This window comes from Somniosus microcephalus, unplaced genomic scaffold (genome assembly GCF_052327205.1).
Source record: "Somniosus microcephalus isolate GS21.2 unplaced genomic scaffold, FLI_Smic_1.0 unresolved_chr1, whole genome shotgun sequence".
In the NCBI taxonomy this organism is placed as follows: Eukaryota; Metazoa; Chordata; class Chondrichthyes; order Squaliformes; family Somniosidae; genus Somniosus; species Somniosus microcephalus.
In genome coordinates this window covers 96775262-96793262 of record NW_028225179.1, presented here as the reverse complement: position 1 = coordinate 96793262, position 18001 = coordinate 96775262, and the positions used below count along the sequence as shown (strand labels likewise).

Below are 18001 nucleotides of genomic sequence, written 5' to 3'. Positions count from 1 at the left end.
TACTGTTTGGGGGTCTGTATATAATTCCCATTAACGTTTTCTGCCCCATGGCATTTATCAGCTCTACCCATACAGATTCCACGTCATCAGAGCTAATATACTGAGGCAGCTACAACAACATGAATAAAAGGGTACTCAATAAATATTTGAAAAGGAGGATTATGGAAGGAAATGTGCATCGGCAGGGAAATGGATTTAAAGCAAACAGCTGCCGTTTAACTTTGGTACCAAATGTTCTCTTTCTGTACTTTATATTCTATGTCCCTGTGTGATGATCCCTGTTTCAGACACTTAACTCTATTTCTACGCTTAGTAATGGAAATAATGACTGGATGTGAAGTAACTAGAAAAAAACTGAAGTTCTCAGACTTTGTGTGAATAGATGCGATAATTATGTAGCTAATGATCGATTCAATTACTGTTCTAGGTACTCACTACATTCAAGGACTGTTTGGCTGTGAGCTGAATAATGCCAATCACAGTGTAGGGATTTTGAAGATGGCCTTTGATGGACGATACGCATTTAGCTTTGATAAAGACAAATTGGTTTGGACTGTACATAATCCAGTAGCTCAGACGCTCAAAGAGAAATGGGAAAAGGAAACAAAAATGAACATTTATTTTAAGTGATTGTTAGAAAAGGACTGTTTGGCTATATGGAGCGCATTCGATTCAATTAGAAATGCATCACTAACCAGAAAGGTAAGTTCGGAACAAACTGGGGGTAATTTAAATGTTTGGCGATAACGTAGAACTAGCGATATTGGATCAACTTCCGTTATACACTCTTCCCATTCTCCTTTAAGCGGTGGCTGATCTGATATCACCTGTTTTACACTAGCGGCAAAAGTTAAATTTTCTTCATTCATTATATTGTGAAATGTGTGACTTTTATTAAAGTTGAAAATAACTATCGTTCTATCATGTAGTTTCCCCTGAGGTCTCAGTTATTGCCCGGGCTGCTGATCGTTGGTTTCTTCACTGCATTGTTACTGTATTTTACCCACAGTCCATCAGCGTGGCCTGGTTGAAGAACGGGGAACATGCCCCCGAGACCAAATCTACTGGGTTATTACCCAATGAAGATGGGACGTATCAACTGACAGAACCCTTCAATTTGATTCGTATGATAGGAAGCAATATTTCTTTCATATTGAGCACAGCAGCTTGCTGGGTGGGAAGACTGTCTCCTGGGGTAAGGACATGAGCCGCAATACTGAACAATCCATCAATATTAGCAGCACTCACCCATACAGAGATAGAGAGCAGGAAAAGTTCAATTAAAGAATGGCTGAACAAAATTGCATAGTACCACCCTCCTTTTCTAATCTATTCTTCTGGAAATGAACCAGATATTCTTCCTCTCAGTAATTTTATTGGTTACTATTGGTTCTTCTGTGTTGTTGCTGATGGACAAGAAGAGGAACATTGAAATCTTCCACTCCCTGTAACTGTCTTTTCTGGCCGTCACTTTTCTCTGTCTTACTCTTTCTCTCTGTTACTTTATACATCAGACCACACTTTTGTTATCTCTGTACTTCAGACTGTCTGTGACTGTTCCTCATTCTTTCTCTCTCTTTTAGTCCATTTCTATTATTTTCTGACTCTTCCATATTCTTCACCCCTACTTGCGTGCTTCTCACACACTTGCTCTCTATGTATATCTTTCTCATTACTTCTTCCTGTCTATCTCCACTCTATACCCACACCCCTCACACATCTCAAAGTCTCAAAGATAGATAGCCAATTAATCCCTGTTCACAGTCGATCTGGGTTAGAGAATGGACTCATCTACATTCACCACCTACTCTCACCCATCAGACTCTTTATTTTCCCGATTTGCTGTTGCTTCACTCTTTGTTTCTGCTTTCTCATTGTTGTCCCCTTTCACTATGGTGATGGAGATGCTCTTTTTCTGAGCTTGAAATTTTGCTCTGTGCTGAGCTATTTCCCTCTTGGCTTCAGTGTGGTTTTGCTTATCTTGTCTCCTTTCTCTGGTGTGGAATGAGGGCATGGGTCACTATGGGATATTAGAGGAGGAGTGGTGAAGTATTGTGAGGAAAGGTCATTAAAGTGTAGTGCAGTGGGGACAGGGTGATAAAATATTGCGGCATGGTGGTAAGGGTGAGACTGAGGCTGGGCTCCTGAGGCGGGCACGGGCCGAAGTGCACAGGGAGCTACAGGCAGGGAAGGTTGCGGTGGTGGGCTTTGCCCAGAAAACAAGAATCTGCAGCAAGAATTATGTTTGTGGCAAATGGAAGGAAACCCCAGGAAATCAGCCTATAAATTGCTGTTGGTCATTAACAGGGACACCAAATATCCCCAGGGGAGCCTCCTGCTATTGGTTTGGACACAGCAGGGTACATTTCAAACCTGATGTCCGGTGTAAAACCGGAGTTGACTCCAATGGGAATGAAAGACGGGCAGTTTATGTGACATATTGGTGATTCACAGCGGCAGATTCACACCCGAGTGGCACGATCAAATTCTACCACAAATTGTTTAATAGATAATGGTGCTGCACATTCAGGTCACTCCATGGAAAGGTGCCTCCGTCAGGGGAACATGTAAGATGATCCATATGATCTGGAATTGTATTTCGGTTCGGTTACTGCGCTGATCCTAGGCTGAGGGCAATTTCCAGAAGTTGTGGCCCAATCTGTTCGGGTCCCATTTGTTTAACACAATCCCATCAATTAAACAATCGGTTCATTAAAGATCTGTTTTATTGCCTGCATATGCACAGCTTCATATAATCAAGTCTGTCTGCCTGTCTATCTGGATGTTCGTTGAGGGCGGTCAAGATTCCAAAGTTGCTGCACCAGCGATGAGCGTTGTCAACATAACATAACATTATTTGGCAGATTGAAAATGAAAGGGTGCCACCTTTTGTAAAATTACAGCCGCCCTTGCAGTACACTGAGAATTAGCAATAAAGAAACGGTGTTTGAGTGCAGTTACAGATTATGACCACGGAGTGTCACTGTGGAGCATTGTGGGCAATGGCGACAGCAGCCATGTTGCTATCAATAATGAAAAGAAACTAAACATTTAACTATCTGAATTAAATGTAAACGTCTATATATATCATAAAGTTATTTACAATTCTCATGAGCTGCGACCTTGCACCTTGAGCTCCGACCCAAGGACCCCCAATCACACGGAGCTGTTGGGATGGTCAGAAGCTCGATTCCCCAGCCCTGGCATAGTGACATAATCTATTTAACTGCCATTACTTAGACCTCATATTGCCCCTTTCACCAGACCAGCAGATACAGGCCTCTGCCACTTTCCTACCTGGCTCCCCTCACCCAAGGAACAATGGGGGGTTGTAGGGGAGAGCACAGCTAGCTTCCCCCCTGCCCCGCTGGGCACCACAACCACAACTGCTCCATTGCCCTCCCAGGAACACATCCTAATCGCTGGCCCAGCCCCGATCAGTCTAGAAAACATGCTTCACACTTCACAGTCATTTCTTCTTCCCCTACAACCCCCAGTCACCTTTACAGCTGGACCAGCTCTGGCATAAAAGAACCAGTGTTTATTCACAAAATGTGAACTTTGTGGCTTTAAAGAAACCTGGTACCACGTTAGTAAAGTAATTCATTGTGCACTATATGGTGTGAGGATACTGTCCATATAAAACAGTGCATCATCCTACATACCATGAGCAGGGCCATAGGTTTCCACTGATTATATATATAACCATCAATCCGCACATACAACAATTGCTCATATTTTTCAGATGAATAAGTAGAGAAAGACATGCATGTGGGGCTGATTTTCGTGGGTGTACTGGTATCGCTGGCTATCGTTATAGTTAAAATCTATATGTGGAGGAGAAAACAGAGAAGTACACAGGGGGAATAATGTTGCACTCCTGTTTGTAAAAGTATGACACATCGGCTTTGCAGAAAATCCTTTGACCTGCTCCAGGATTTTACTTGAATCTTAAATGCCTGTCATAAAGAATATAAAATAAACAATTGCGTTTATCCCTTCTTAGGCAGTATCCCGGAACCAAGGATGACATGCTTCCACGTTAAAAATGAGTTTGCAGGTGACTGATCGGTCCATTGCGGGAGCTCCAGTTTCTGACACAGCTGGGGCAGACGGTGGTTGAAGGGCAGGTGGGTGGGGTACATGGGTTAACGTGCACTCCTTGTGCTGCCTGAGCTTGGCTTCCACTTGCTCCCGGCAAAGAGACTCGAGGAGTTTGGTGCCATCCCGCATGCTTCTCATGCCCTTTGTCTGGTCTTGGGCCAGAGATTCCCAAGTGTCGGTGGGGATGTTACATTTTTCAAGGAGGCTTTGAGGGTTTGATTGAAGAGTATCCTATGCCTACCTGGGGCTTTCTTGCCGTGCCGGAGCTCCGAGTAGAGCGTTTGTTTTGGGAGTCTCGTATCGGGCATGCGGGCAATCTGACCCATCCATCGGAGCTGATTCAGCGTGGTCAAAGCTTCGATGCTGGGGATGTTGGCCTGAGCAAGAACGCAGACGTTGGTGCGCCTATCCTGCCAATGGATTTACAGGATTTTGTGGAAGAAGCGTTGGTGGTGCCTCTCCAGTGCTTTGAGGTGCCTGCTCTACATGGTCCATGTCTCTGAGGCACACAGCAGGGCGGGTATCACTGCTGCTCTGTGGACCATGAGCAAATTGTTGTGTTTAAGGTTCTGGTCTTCAAACACGCTCTTCCTCGGGCGACCGAAGGCTGCACTGTCACACTAAATGCGGTGTTGGACTTCGTTGTCGACATCTTCCCTTGTTAACAGTAGGCTCCCGAGGTATGCAAAGTGGTCCACGTTGTCCAAGGCCTTGTCATGGATTTAGATTTTTGGGAGGTGGGGCAGTAATGTGTGGTGGGGGCAGGTTGGTAGAGGATCATTGTCTTACTGATGTTTTGCTTAAGGCACATGCTCTCGTATGCTTTGGTGAAGGTGTTGATGATGCTTTGGAGTTCGACCTCTGAGTGAATGCAGATTCAAGCTTTGTCTGCATATTGTAATTCGACGACAGAGATTGGGACGACCTTGGATCTGCCTGGAGGCGTTGGAGGTTGAACAGTTTCCCGTTTGTTCTGTAAATTAGCTCCACTTCACCGGGGAGCTTATTGAGGGTGAGATGGAGTGTTGCAGCAAGAAAGTTCGAGAAAAGCATTGGTGTGATGACACAGCCTTGCTTGTCCCCGGTTCATATGTGATTTGGGTCTGTGGTGGAGCCGTTGGTCAGGATCACGGCTTGCATGTCGTCGTGAAGCAGGCAGAGGATGGTGACAAACTTTTGAGGGCAGCCGAATTTGAGGAGGACACTCCATAATCCCTCATGCTTGAGAGTGTCGCTTGCCTTTGTGAGATCAAAGAAGGACATGTACAGCAGTTGCTGCTGTTCCCTGCACCTGTCTTGTAATTGACGTGCGGTGAAGATCATGTCCATTGTGCCCCTTAGTGGGTGGAATCCACATTGTGACTCTCGGAGGAGCTCTTCGGCCACTGGGAAAAGGCAATTGAGGAGGACTCTTGCGATGACTTTCCCTGTTGCAGACAGCAGGGAAACTCCTCTGTAATTACCGCAATCGGACTTGTCACCTTTCTTGATGATGGTCACAATTATGGCGCCTTGGAGATCCACTGGCATGCTCTCCTCCTTCCAGATAATAAAAATGAATTCATGAATCTGCATTAGTAGTGCTTCTCCGGCATGCTTAGGAGCCTCAGCGGGGATTCCTTCCACTCCTGAGGCCTTGTTGTTCTTCAGTTGTCGGATGGACATTTCAACCTCATGACAGGCTAGAGCTGTGCTGAGATGGTGGCGGGTAGCATGCTGTGGGATGGCGTTGAGGACACTCGCGTTGAAGACAGTGTCGCAGTTAATGAGCCCTTCGAAGTGCTCCTGCCAGCAGGCACTGACTGCCTCTCTTTCCTGGATGAGTACCTCTCAGTTCTTGGCCCGCAGTGGGTAGGGCCTTGGGTGCTTGTGCCGTAGATGGTTTTGACTGGGAAGGAGGGAGAATGACAGTAGGAGTATGCTTGTGTGTGCGCCGTTGTAGCAGTGCCTGGTCTCCAATCATCTTGGATCCCCTTGCAATTAGACCAAGACCTTCCTCTGCCAAGCCCGTGTGGTAGCTGGTGTGCAATGTTAACCCAACTTTAAAAGAAATCACGCACAGGCATCTTCCACCCTTTAAAATTAAGTTCGGTCCATGGAACGTCAGGACCCTCATGGACAGCCCCAACAGTGACAGACCAGAACGCCATACTGCTATTTTTGCCCGGGAGCTCAGATATTATGACATTGAGATCGCCACCCTAAGTGAGACCCGGCGGGAATAGGAAGGCCAGGTCAAGGAGCAAGGTGGTGGCTACACCTTCTGCTACAAAGGCATACCTGAAGAAGAACGCCGACTCCATGGGGTAGGATTTGCTATAATAAATGATCTGGTTGGCCATCTCAGAGACTCTCCTAGCGGCATAAACGAGCGCCTCATGTCTCTTCGGCTCACCCTAGCCCAGAACCAGTGCACTACGGTCATCAGTGCGTATGCCCCAACACTGGAAGCCACAGACGAGACCAAAGAGGATTTCTACTCCAGCCTCGAACAATCCCTGTCCCGAGTCCCAACGGACAACAAGTTGATCCTCCATGCCAACTTTAACACTAGAGTTGGAAAGAACACAGACCTCTGGGGAGGTGTGATCAGCAGAGGGGTGTAGGGATAGCCAACTCCAACGGTACCCTCCTCCTGTCTAAATGCTTAGGACATGGCCTTGTCATAACCAACACCTTGCTCCGTCAGAGAGATACTTAGAAGGCTTCATGGCAGCACCTTCGCTCCAATTGTTTATATTGTGCCTATCACGACCTCAGGACATCCCAAAGCGCTTCACAGCCAATGAAGTATTTTCATTAAAAGTGTAATCACTGTTGTAATGAAGGAAATGCAGCAGTCAATTTGCACGCAGCAAGCTGCCACAAAGAGCCATGTGATAATGCCCAGATAAACTGTTTTTAATTATGTTGACTGAGAGCTAATTATTGGCCAGGAAACCGGAGAGATCTCCCATGCTCTTCTTCGAGATAGTGTCATGGCATCATTTACAACCGCCTGAGAGGGCAGATGGGGTCTCGATTTAACATCTCATCTGAAAGACAGCACCTCCGACAGTGCGGCACAACCTCAGTACTGCACTGGAGTGTCAGTCTAGATTGTTGTGCTCCAGTCCCTGGAATGAGATTAAATTGGTTTATTTATTGACTTGTGTAAGAAAAACTGGGATTTTATAGAGGGAAATTTCCAATGGAACTCTAGATTTAATCAGAAGAGGTACAGAACATAAGAGCCAAAATGTAACTATGAGCAGCTACAATACCTTAATAAGACCTGAGTTAGAGCACTGTGTGCAGTATTGAATTTCCCATGGTAGGGGGGCTATTGAGCTTTCGAGAAGCTACAAGATGGATTCACTAGGAGGCTGCCCGATAGAAGGAAACACAAATACAAGGAAAGGCTTGGACAATGCGCATTTTTATTAGAACAATTCATTTTATGGGTGATATAATAAAAGAAGTGTTTAAAATTATGAAATGATTGTTCAGGGTAGATAGAAGCAGACTGTTTCCATTAGTTGAGGTCAAGCATGAGGGGTTATAGATAACAGTTTAAATGGTAGAGAGTTAGAACAGAGGGTAGGCGACGATTTTTTTCACATATGGTTGTGAGACTGCGGAATCAGCTTCCAGTGATCGATGTTTAATAATCTTTCCGATTTTGCATCAGTGCGTTTACTTTCTCTTCCAATAAGCCACATTCACACTGCAGCCTTTGGATCCCTGAGGGCTGGTTTGGCATAACGCCAGATGTTTTACTGTAAATCCAGACTCAGGACCCCAACTGACTACGAGGTGAAGTAGAAGTAGACTGCCTCCTCCAGAATATCCCTTCACACCAAATCTATTAATGTGATGTAAATGGTTTCCGAGTGGCATTAAGGTAAAAGGTGGAAATGTAATCATAAGATTACAAAGCGGACTAGATCTCCCAGGTGTTAAACACATTCCGTCAGATTTGAGTTCCCAGAGTGCATCATTCGGGCAAATATTGCCCGTGTCTACTGCGGTCATGGCACCTTCATTATGGCAAGATACGTTGGCGAGTCGTTGGGAGTCATTTTCAGATTTGGAGATAATGGCGGGAGTAAGCCCCCGACCTGCACTTACCTTGCGCACCGGCCGTTGTGCTGTGGGCCCCCATAGGATTGCGATCCAGGGCTTCCTCCAAATGCCGGCATGCAGTGCTTGCATATCCGAGTGGCACAGTTAGTTTGATGCATCCCCTGTGATCACGTGGGCCATGGGGAGCCAATCGGAGCAGGGAATGCATCATTAATAAGTTTGACAGGACGGGCTGTCAAACTTATAATTACTAAAAGCCCCAAAACATCACTAAACGTTCAGATATCTTAAAAAACATCACATTTTTAAGTAAACTATAAATTACATGAAATAACTATTTTAAACAATAACGGCCCAGAAATTAGGCTCTGGGGCTTGCCGCGCATGCAAGCCCCCGATGAGCACTTACCAGCGTGCCTGCCATTTGGCTCCCGGGACGCTTGCAATTCCTGTTTTCAGTTGATTACTCCTGGGCAGCGTCTGACGTCACGCCACCCAGGAGTGCAGCCAGCGCGAAGCCTCGAGTGCGCAGTCTAAGTTAGACACGCCCCCTGATGTCTCCTTAACGTAGACCACGCCCCCAATTTTTAACACAAGCTGGAAAGCAATTCTACATGCAGAGCAGCATTTTAAAGACATTATTTGTATTTTTATTAATCGTTAGGTAACTTTTATAAAGTTTTAAATACTTTTAAATTATTTTGAAGAATGTAAAGTAGTTTTAAACAGAATTAAAACGTAGTTATTTTGATGAGCCGGCTGGGATCACGTGGGCACTGGGCAACCAATGGGAGGTTGCAAAAGCTCATTCATGTGTTTGATAGTAAGAACTGTCAAACTCATGGAAACTCAGGGCGCCCAAAACAGCAGTTAAACTACAAAAAAAAGTTAAAAAAACATCCCACTAAATAAATAAACTATGAATAACTGTAAAAAAACTATTTGAAACAATTAATCAAATTAAAAAAATAATAATTTTTTAACAAATAGGGTCTAAAAATACACTTACCTTACTGTAAATTCTTTAAAAATTAAATCTGTGGAAAAAAATTCTAAATTGTATTTTTAGACCACTTACCTGTAAAACTAGCTAATTACGTCTGGTATTTTCAACCATAAAAGCCGGAGGCCATTATGCACAAGCAACTCTTTACAAGAAAACGAAATTCAGCGCGCATGTGCTGCCTGATACACCGTACACTTTCCGCCTCTTAACCCCATGGATCAGAGGAGAGGAAATTCCGGTTTTCAGCGCATGAGTTTTGCATGCTGAAAACCGGCAATTCCTCCGGCCCACGCGTGAGTACCCTGTCCGTGCTCACGCGTTGGGACAGGAATTACTGGCCCAATATAAATTTTTGGAAAAAATAATAAAATTTTCTAACGGGGCTAATAGTAACTTACCTTTCTTTAAGCTATTTAAAAAAAATAACACTGTGGAAAAAATGTTTTAATTTTAATTAATTCACCACTTACCTTGTAAAAAGCAGGCCTTGCGACTGCTTTTTAAATGTCTATCTTCTGGAGACTTACCCTCCCGGGAAAACCTGCAAAGAAAACATAAGTTTGATGCACAAGCGCAGCCTCTCCTGCGCACGTGTTCAACCTCTGAACCCCTTCCTTCAGGGGAATGGAAGTGCCGGTTTCCCACGCATGCACAGTGCATGCAGGACACCGGCACTTCCATTGGACTTACGGGTGAGTACCCCGTGCGTACTCACCTGTGGAGTCCCGAATTTCTGTGCCAGTGTAAAACAGGCATTATCGGATCAGCCACCCGTTACACACCTCTCAAACTTTCCTTTCCATTGACTTCATGGAAAGGATAACGTCGGATGTGTAAAACAGATACCCGATCCGATATCCTGTTTACATTAGCACCAAGAATTAAAATGGCACCCATGGGAGTATAAATTGGTCGTGGGTCTCGGGTGGGTCTCAGTTCAAATTGGGCGATACTGACTCTGCAGCCCGGCAGTACAAGAAAGTCTCTTCAGTTCCATTGCCTGTGGAACTGATTATAGCCTTCACAACGTTAATGGGAGAATAAGGCTACCGGCCCCATTTGGAGGCCTTTGACTCCATTTACTCTGGGCAAAGGCAGTGAGAATCGACTGCCCTTTAGGCCCGCTGCTCATGTGCAGTAAACTAACTGCCACTGAGTTACATTGAAGGGGAAGAACCATGAAAAGTTAATGAACAAGTCACTGCACCCTCTGCACTGTGCTCTGCACTGTGATCTCTAGATTTTCTAAGATTTGTGTTTCACTCCCTAGATTACAATGTTGTTTAATCAGAACCTGAGCGTTTCAAACGCGAGACTTGCATTGGATCCAAGAAGAGCTGGAATAATCATCGTGAATCAATTGTTTTATTACTGATACAATACTACTTGCATAAAGATTTCACCCCTTACTTATGTTTCAGTCACTTTATAAGAATATTACGAACTTGGTTAACGTTGAAGGAACATTGTCAAATCTCATCTAGAATTGCACAAGCTGGTGCGGTAGATACTACATAACAGCTGTGGGAAATAAAGGCACGCCAGGGATTTTAATAAGAAGCTTTGTCAATATTGATACATTCCTAATTAGCACACATTTGATTTCATTTTCAATTTTCTACCCTCATCTCTTGAAGGTTTGGCTCCGACATTGGCCTCAGGTAAACAGTCTCCACTTGTGAGCAGATACAGTGACTGTGGAAACACTGTTCAATTACTGGATACACAGCCGAACCCAACCTGTCCACACAACAACTACTTGTGAAATTGGGTAACTTCCAGAGTTTATTTCAATCATTTGGCTTTTAACTGTGCAGGCAACTTTAGACATAAATCAGTGAACACACATCGTTTATTGCATAAAACGCACAGATTCGATGCATTATTTACAGATTATATCAATGATACTGCAAACCAGGCATAGAGACGTTTTGTGCCTTTGCCGCAAATAATTCTCTTTTATTTTGCTTTGGATGTGTAATCCTGTAATAATCTTAATCACCACTTAATATGCAATCTTGTATGTTAAGCAAATACATTCAAACAGCGAGCTGGGTGATAACCTAATGTTACACCCATATAGTGACAAACCAGAGCTACGTTTCTCAGTGATACAGAGCTATGACCTAATTAAAGAAAGAGGAAAGTTATACTTGCATTTATTTAGCGCCTTTCACGATCACCGGACGCCTCAAAGTGCTTTACTGTAAATGAAGAACTTTTGAAGTGTAGTCACTGTTGTAAAGTGGGAAACACGGAAGCCAATTTGCACAGAGCAAGCTCCCACAAACAGCAATGTGATAATGACCAGATCATCATGTTATTTTGTTATGTTGATTGAGAGATAACTATTTGCCAGGACACCGGGGGTTACTCCACTGCTCCTCTTCGAAATAGTGCCATGGGATCTTTTACGTCCACCTGAGAGAGCAGACGGGGCCTCGGTTTAACATCTCATCTGCAAGACGGCAACTCTAACAGTGAAGCACTCCCTCAGGACTGCACAAGAGCGTCAGCTTAGATTTATGTGCTCAAGTCCCAGAACTGCGACTGTGAACCCAAAACATTGTGGCTCAGAGGCGATTGTGCTGGCCACTAAGCCAGAGCTGAAACTATAATGTGCTATTAAAATATTTCAAACTGGATTGTAGGGCATCTACACATTGCCCCCGTCAGCTCGCTGCTCACCTCGGCAGCAGGATCCCTGAAATTTTTCAGATTTATTCTCCATAATGTATAGTACATTGTAATGAGTGGAAAGCTAGGTATTCAGATATAACATGTGTAAATACATTAATCAGTCTCGACACAAAGGTTCGATTTTGAACTACCGGTGCTGGTGTCAAAGGAATAATGTCAGATGGGCCGCCCGTTATACACTCCTCCTGTTCCTTCTTTTCGTTGAGGCTTAAATTCAACTTACCTACATGAGGCTGCATTTTATTCTTAATTAGGGTCCCTTTTGGGTAAATACTCAGGAAAATGGAGCAGTAATGGTCCTGCTTCTACTAAGCTGGGGTGGAAATCCCTTGTATTGTGGGGTAACTTTAACTTTGGGCTGCAATATAAAATGAGCGATATGGGATTCACTGCCAATTATACACCAGGCCGGATTTTGAAACCGTTGAAGTCGGTGGAAGGGAAAATCGGGTAGGACCTATAATTAGCGGTCAATTCGACAGCGCCCATTTTATGTTATCACCCAAATTCAAAACTACACCCACTGCCCGCAACAATTCGGTCAAATGCGATCCCATTTTTCACCAGCTTTATATAAGCATGATAATACATGCAAACTGTTTCCCTGAGGTCACCCCGCACTGAGCAGGCCGTTATGTTGACTACAGCTGAGGTTTGCTGTTAAGTTTCCCAGCCTGTTGAGTTTAACTGGTTGGTTCTCTGGAGGTTCTGTCTGGGCTTTTAGTGCTTCTTTTAGTCAGCTCCGCAGAATGTACAGTATTGGACTGGACATATGTGTTTCCCAATGAGAATCTCACTATTCCTGTCTTATGAGGAGGAGATAGAACTGGGCAGTTTGGAGTCTCTTACACTGAGGCATCACAAAGGAATGTTTCTACAACCTCCTGCAGACAAAATCCAAGTCAATGCAAAAGGAAATCGGGCGAGGTATAGAATGGGCGGCCCATCAGCTATCACTCAGTTTACAATATCGCCCAATGTTAAAATGCCCAATAGTGGTCTTAGGACCACCACACTGCAAACCCGCCAGTGGGAGGAGAAACCCCATCAAATCTCTTCTCGCATTGACATCAAGCAACTACAGCCCCTTGGATACATCTGAGAATCTGAACGCCTACCTGCTGTTCATCCCCCGCCCAGAGCCTCCTGCCCCTTCAAGGCACTCGGGCAGTTGTGTTTCCTGTAGCTCCAAAAGTGATGTCCCTCTTTAATTAGCTTTTTACCATTTAAAATTGCATCAAAACTAAATGTCGCTAGAGCCCAATTGCGGGGTGCCAGTAAGGAGCAGCGTTACCGCACTAAACATAGTATCACCAATGAGGACTCCAGGAGGAAGCATCAGCAGTTTAGTGTTGGGGATGCCGTGGGTGGGCGCTAGTCTTGCCTCCCTCCAACCTGCCAACAAGAGGACTATTCAGCTCAAAATTTCAGTGGAATAAAATCGGTAGGAATGTTGATTTTGAAAGATCAGAGCAAGTAAGACTTGCTCTGATCTGATTATTGAAAATATATGCAGGAACTTGAAAGCACGTTTATCATCTATCTGATAGCATTAAAGTAACTGTACAGCCAAAGGATCGGAATGCTCAGCTGCCATCATCACATAGGAAGAAAGAGCAGTAGCACAATTAAATACTGGCAAAGATAAACAGTAATTGAGAATAGTGACTTACCAGGAACAGCAAGCAGCGCGAGAAAATGGTCGTAAATTTCTTCTATCTGTGCAAGTATTGGATGTCATATTTTCGATGAGAAGCAAAGTAGCTTGTTGGTATTAACGATACACAGACGGGATATCTTCGGATGAGGCCCTCATATATATCAGAGAGAGGTCTCCTGAGAAAATTACATCACACAGTAATGGACATTAGTTACAGCTATTTGAATACGCATATTAAGTACCTGCCATTAGTACAATAGTGATTCGGCAATACTTTCCATCCCAATGGTATTGCAAACATCACAATATAAACAGCTCGAATGTCACGTTGAATTTTTAAGAATATAATTTCTGAAAGATCTAAGTTAACTGGTGGAGATCCTTCTGGGACTTAAGCATTTACAGTTGTTGTTTGTGGTGCAGTATTAATTGGTGCCATCGGCGTCGATGTCACATCAGACCAATAAACAGAGTAATCCTAAACTGGTTTTCACATTGCTAAACATTAAAGCACAGAGTTTCTCTTATAGTATGTTTATTTTAGTTTATAATAAATACAAGCTTTGCATTTTTTTTCATCCCTTGAAAGTGAATGTTAAACCCATATTGGAAAAGAATGTGTTCCTAAAAGTTTTCATGCTTTCTTCTTCGTTACCACGGTGAGGGCTACTGGTGCTCGGGACTGGATCACTTCTCATTTGACTCACCCATTGCCAGCCCGAAAACCTCCCAGGTCAGGTTTGTGCAGAAGAAAGCACTGCGTTACACACAGACTCACACACAGAATGATAGCCTGGTAGCACCAGTGTAGCAGGTTCATACTTCCTTGTCCAATCATCAGGACACTTCCTTGAGTGGAATTGCCGATGAATTGGAGTCAACTTTGTGCTGTATTCGCAAATCCATGAGGAACCTGATGGATGCATTGCACGTAGAACACGTGCAGCCAGCACACATCACAGAATTTCACCCCATTCGACTAGGCTGATTAAACCCAGGCCCACGAGGTGACAGGCCAGTGATAAACCACTGCAGCTTCACCTGTTCACATTGTTTTCTTTTTATCTCTGGTGCCGATCATCATCTTCCTGATGATTAAAATTGCAGCAACTGCCAATAGATGCAGCAATGAAATTGTTCCTTCATATTTATATTGATTCCTTTTGTGAGTGGACAGCATGAAATAGCGTGAACAAAATATGAATAATTGACACTGTTTAATAACGTAATCATCATTGAGTGTTGTTCAGTTAACTGCGGACCTTAATACACACAACCAACATCATCAATCTGCAAGTTAGTTAAGCCGTCTTAATTTTCCTCAATTCTCTACCCTGTTTGTTCCCTACACTTTTTCCTTTTCTGATTCCTAAACATGGCAGGAATGTCTGATTCTGCCTTTGACATAAGAAAGGAGTAAACTTGACAAGACCCTGCTCAACTTTCGGGGTTTCACACCCAACTGATGGAAAATGACCCGCAGGCCAACAGGCGGCATTTACTGTTCCTGAACTGCAACCAACAGGAGATTACCCAGTTGCTGAGAGGCCTCACTGGCAGAACGGGGTCTGACACAACTTACTCCATCATTTATATCAAGCCGCAATATCCAGTATTTCAATGACAGCTGATTTTAATGGAACATCATTTAGAGGTAATGTTCATAATATTCTTGACAAATGAAACATTATCTTTATCATAAGCACGGACTGTTTAGAAACAGATATATCTGAGAGTAATGCTCCCTTCAAAATAACTGATAAGCAAGCGGGGCCTATAACAGGGGGCTGATAGCATACCGCCCGTTTAGCGCTCGGCCTGAGATGAACGTCTGCCCCCATATGTACTGTTTATAACAGCGGTGGCTTAAAACGGGCGGTGGCATATCAGTCGACCATTGTACATCGCCACCCCCCCCAAAACCCAGAATTTTCTGTTCCATTGACTTCAGCACAGGTTTGAAGAGATAATTTGCGCTCAAATTTTAGTTTTACATTTTTAACAGTGGGGGTGAACATATAGTATACATCACCAAAGGAAGTAATGGTATTCTGTCCTGTGAACAAATTTGGAGCAATTTTGCTGGGATAGGCAATTGATGGCCATTTGTTTCATGAAGGATGCCAAATGGACTGCATAGTGTTCAGTATTCAGGCCTGCCACCCAGCTGAAATAAGACTGTAAGAACACCTAAAATCATGGCGAATAACCCACCAGCTCATTACCGCTGTCACTGTGGCTGCAGCAATATTGCACTGGGCCAATGCTGGACGACCAGAGTGGTCACTGAGTCAGGCGGAAGTCGCAAGTAGAATGAACATTGGGGCCCTATGATGCACATCAGACCCGATTGCCATGTTTGGAGAGAACTGGTCCGAGAGTTGGAAGGGCACCTTCCACCAGTTCTAGCAGTGCTGGAGTGGATGAGGTCCCGGAAAGGTAAGTTTCACATTGTGGAGAAAGTGCGCTCATCTGGTTGCAGGAAGTGAACTTCCAGCTGGCAATGGTCCTCCTCGGCCATGCCTCCTCAAACATCACAGGGCCAACTTGCAGTGGCTGCTGGTTTCGCAGCCAGGCGACATTCCTGGGATCCAAATCCAATGAACTGTGCTCCTTAGCATCTGCTGGAATTCAAAAAGGCCCCAGATGGAAAATAACAGAGGTAATTTGACCGCGTTTCTGCAGGAATTAGTGCCTGATATTAGAGATACTCGCAAAAAAAATTGTCCACTCTCCCAGGGAATGCCAAGGTGACTATGGGCAGTTACAGGCCTTGATTTGAACAGCTTGCTCTTGGTAAACCTTTCACTGTGTGAATTTGTTTCTGAGCTACTTTGGAAATTTGGTTTGGACCCTGAGTTTGATGGAGACAATTGTTTTTTAATCTCAGCTCTCACTAGGGTTTCTGGCTAGATATTGCATTCTCTGTGAGCATCTCCCTTACTTGGTGGCAATGAGGTGAAGACCAGGAGCAATAGTGAATAACGAGTGGTTGCGAATGCTCTGGAGATAGTCCGTGGCCAGATAGCAGCCGATACCGAACAAGTTGCCTCTTTCAGAATCTTACCCGTGCAATGAGTTTAGAGCCTTCACTTCCCTAAAGAGACAATCCAAGTGGGTTGTTGTATATTCGCTGAGAGCCTCCGCCTGACCATCTGAACTCTACCTACAGTTCCAGCAGCAGTGACAGGCATGATAGTGAGCAGTTATAATGGCGCTGAATCATTCCAGGTCCCCATGGGTGGCATTTGTGATGTTTTACATCCAGTTGCCAGTAGCTACAGCAGAGAAATTGATCCGGATGCAGCAATCGTGTCTTGTTGCGTGCATTTAATTGGGCAAAATACAGGTGCAACATGGCCCAATCTAACGAACGAACGGTCTGCACCTCAAGGATGTCATTCCTGAAATTGGATCCATTGTTTCTCAAGCCTCTTGTCTGCTAAAGCAGCCTTTCGGCCCCTTAGCTATGCGAATTAGTGCCCAACGCCTGTTTTAGGAACATTCTGGGAAATTGGGCTGCCCTGAGCTCAGTGCATGTTGGTTCTGTTTCCCTTTGGTTTTCTCGATGTGGATTCGGCCTAGTTGAAAGCCGCCATTGAGAATGTAAATTTATTTACAAGAAGAAGCAGAAGATTCCCTTTCGCAGACCAACAAAAGCTTGATTTCAACGACTCCTCCACAGTCTGAAATATAACGGTCCAGAATTTACAGTCAGCTGCGATGCAAAGGCATTCACCACTTGCGCTGAAGAATGCTGCCAACAAAGTTCTCCCAATCTCTGTGGTGGGGACTTTTGTGTCTTCGACGTTCAGTTGAGTTCAATGCTGTGACGTCAACAAGCGGTCTACGCAGCCAATCACACTGCAGAACTCTCACTGACAGGAAACCAGGAAGTGAAAAAGTTGTTTTCATTCTGACCTTTTAATAACATATTGGCACAGAAATTCGGGTCGGGGGCTTCCCGCAGGTGCAAGCCCCCGGCCTGCACATACCTTGCGCACCGGCCGTTGAGCTGTAGGGTCCCGTGGAATTCCGATCCAGGGCATGGTCAAGCTGCCGGCGCGCAGTTCTTGCGTGTCCCAGGGGCGCAGTTAGTTTGATGCGTCCCCTGGGATCAAGTGGGTCATGGGCAGCCAATCGGAGCAGGGACTGCTCCATTCATAAGATTGAAAGGAAGAGCTGTCAAGACTTTTAAATACTACAGCCCCAAAATAGCGCTAAACATTCAAATATTTTTTTTTAATCACATTTTTTAAATAAACTATAAATTACATGAAATAAATATTAGCCCTGTTCCTGGGACTAGGGACAGGGTCACTGGCAAAGCTTAGGAAAGCTAAGACAGAGTCAGGCTTGGTTAGTACCTGGAGGGGTGACCATCATGGAAGACTAGGTGCAGAAGGTCACAGAAAGAGCCCTGAGGAGGGGCAGTTGGTGAGGTCACAGAAGGAGCCCCGAGGAGG

The 18001-nt window shown here is 44.5% G+C and overlaps 2 pseudogenes; both read left to right on the top strand.

Annotated features, from left to right (window-relative positions):
* LOC147095628 (zinc-alpha-2-glycoprotein-like) overlaps nucleotides 1–4068 on the top strand; it is a 35866-nt pseudogene extending 31798 nt beyond the window's left edge.
* LOC147095627 (zinc-binding protein A33-like) overlaps nucleotides 1–18001 on the top strand; it is a 327589-nt pseudogene that overhangs the window by 233813 nt on the left and 75775 nt on the right.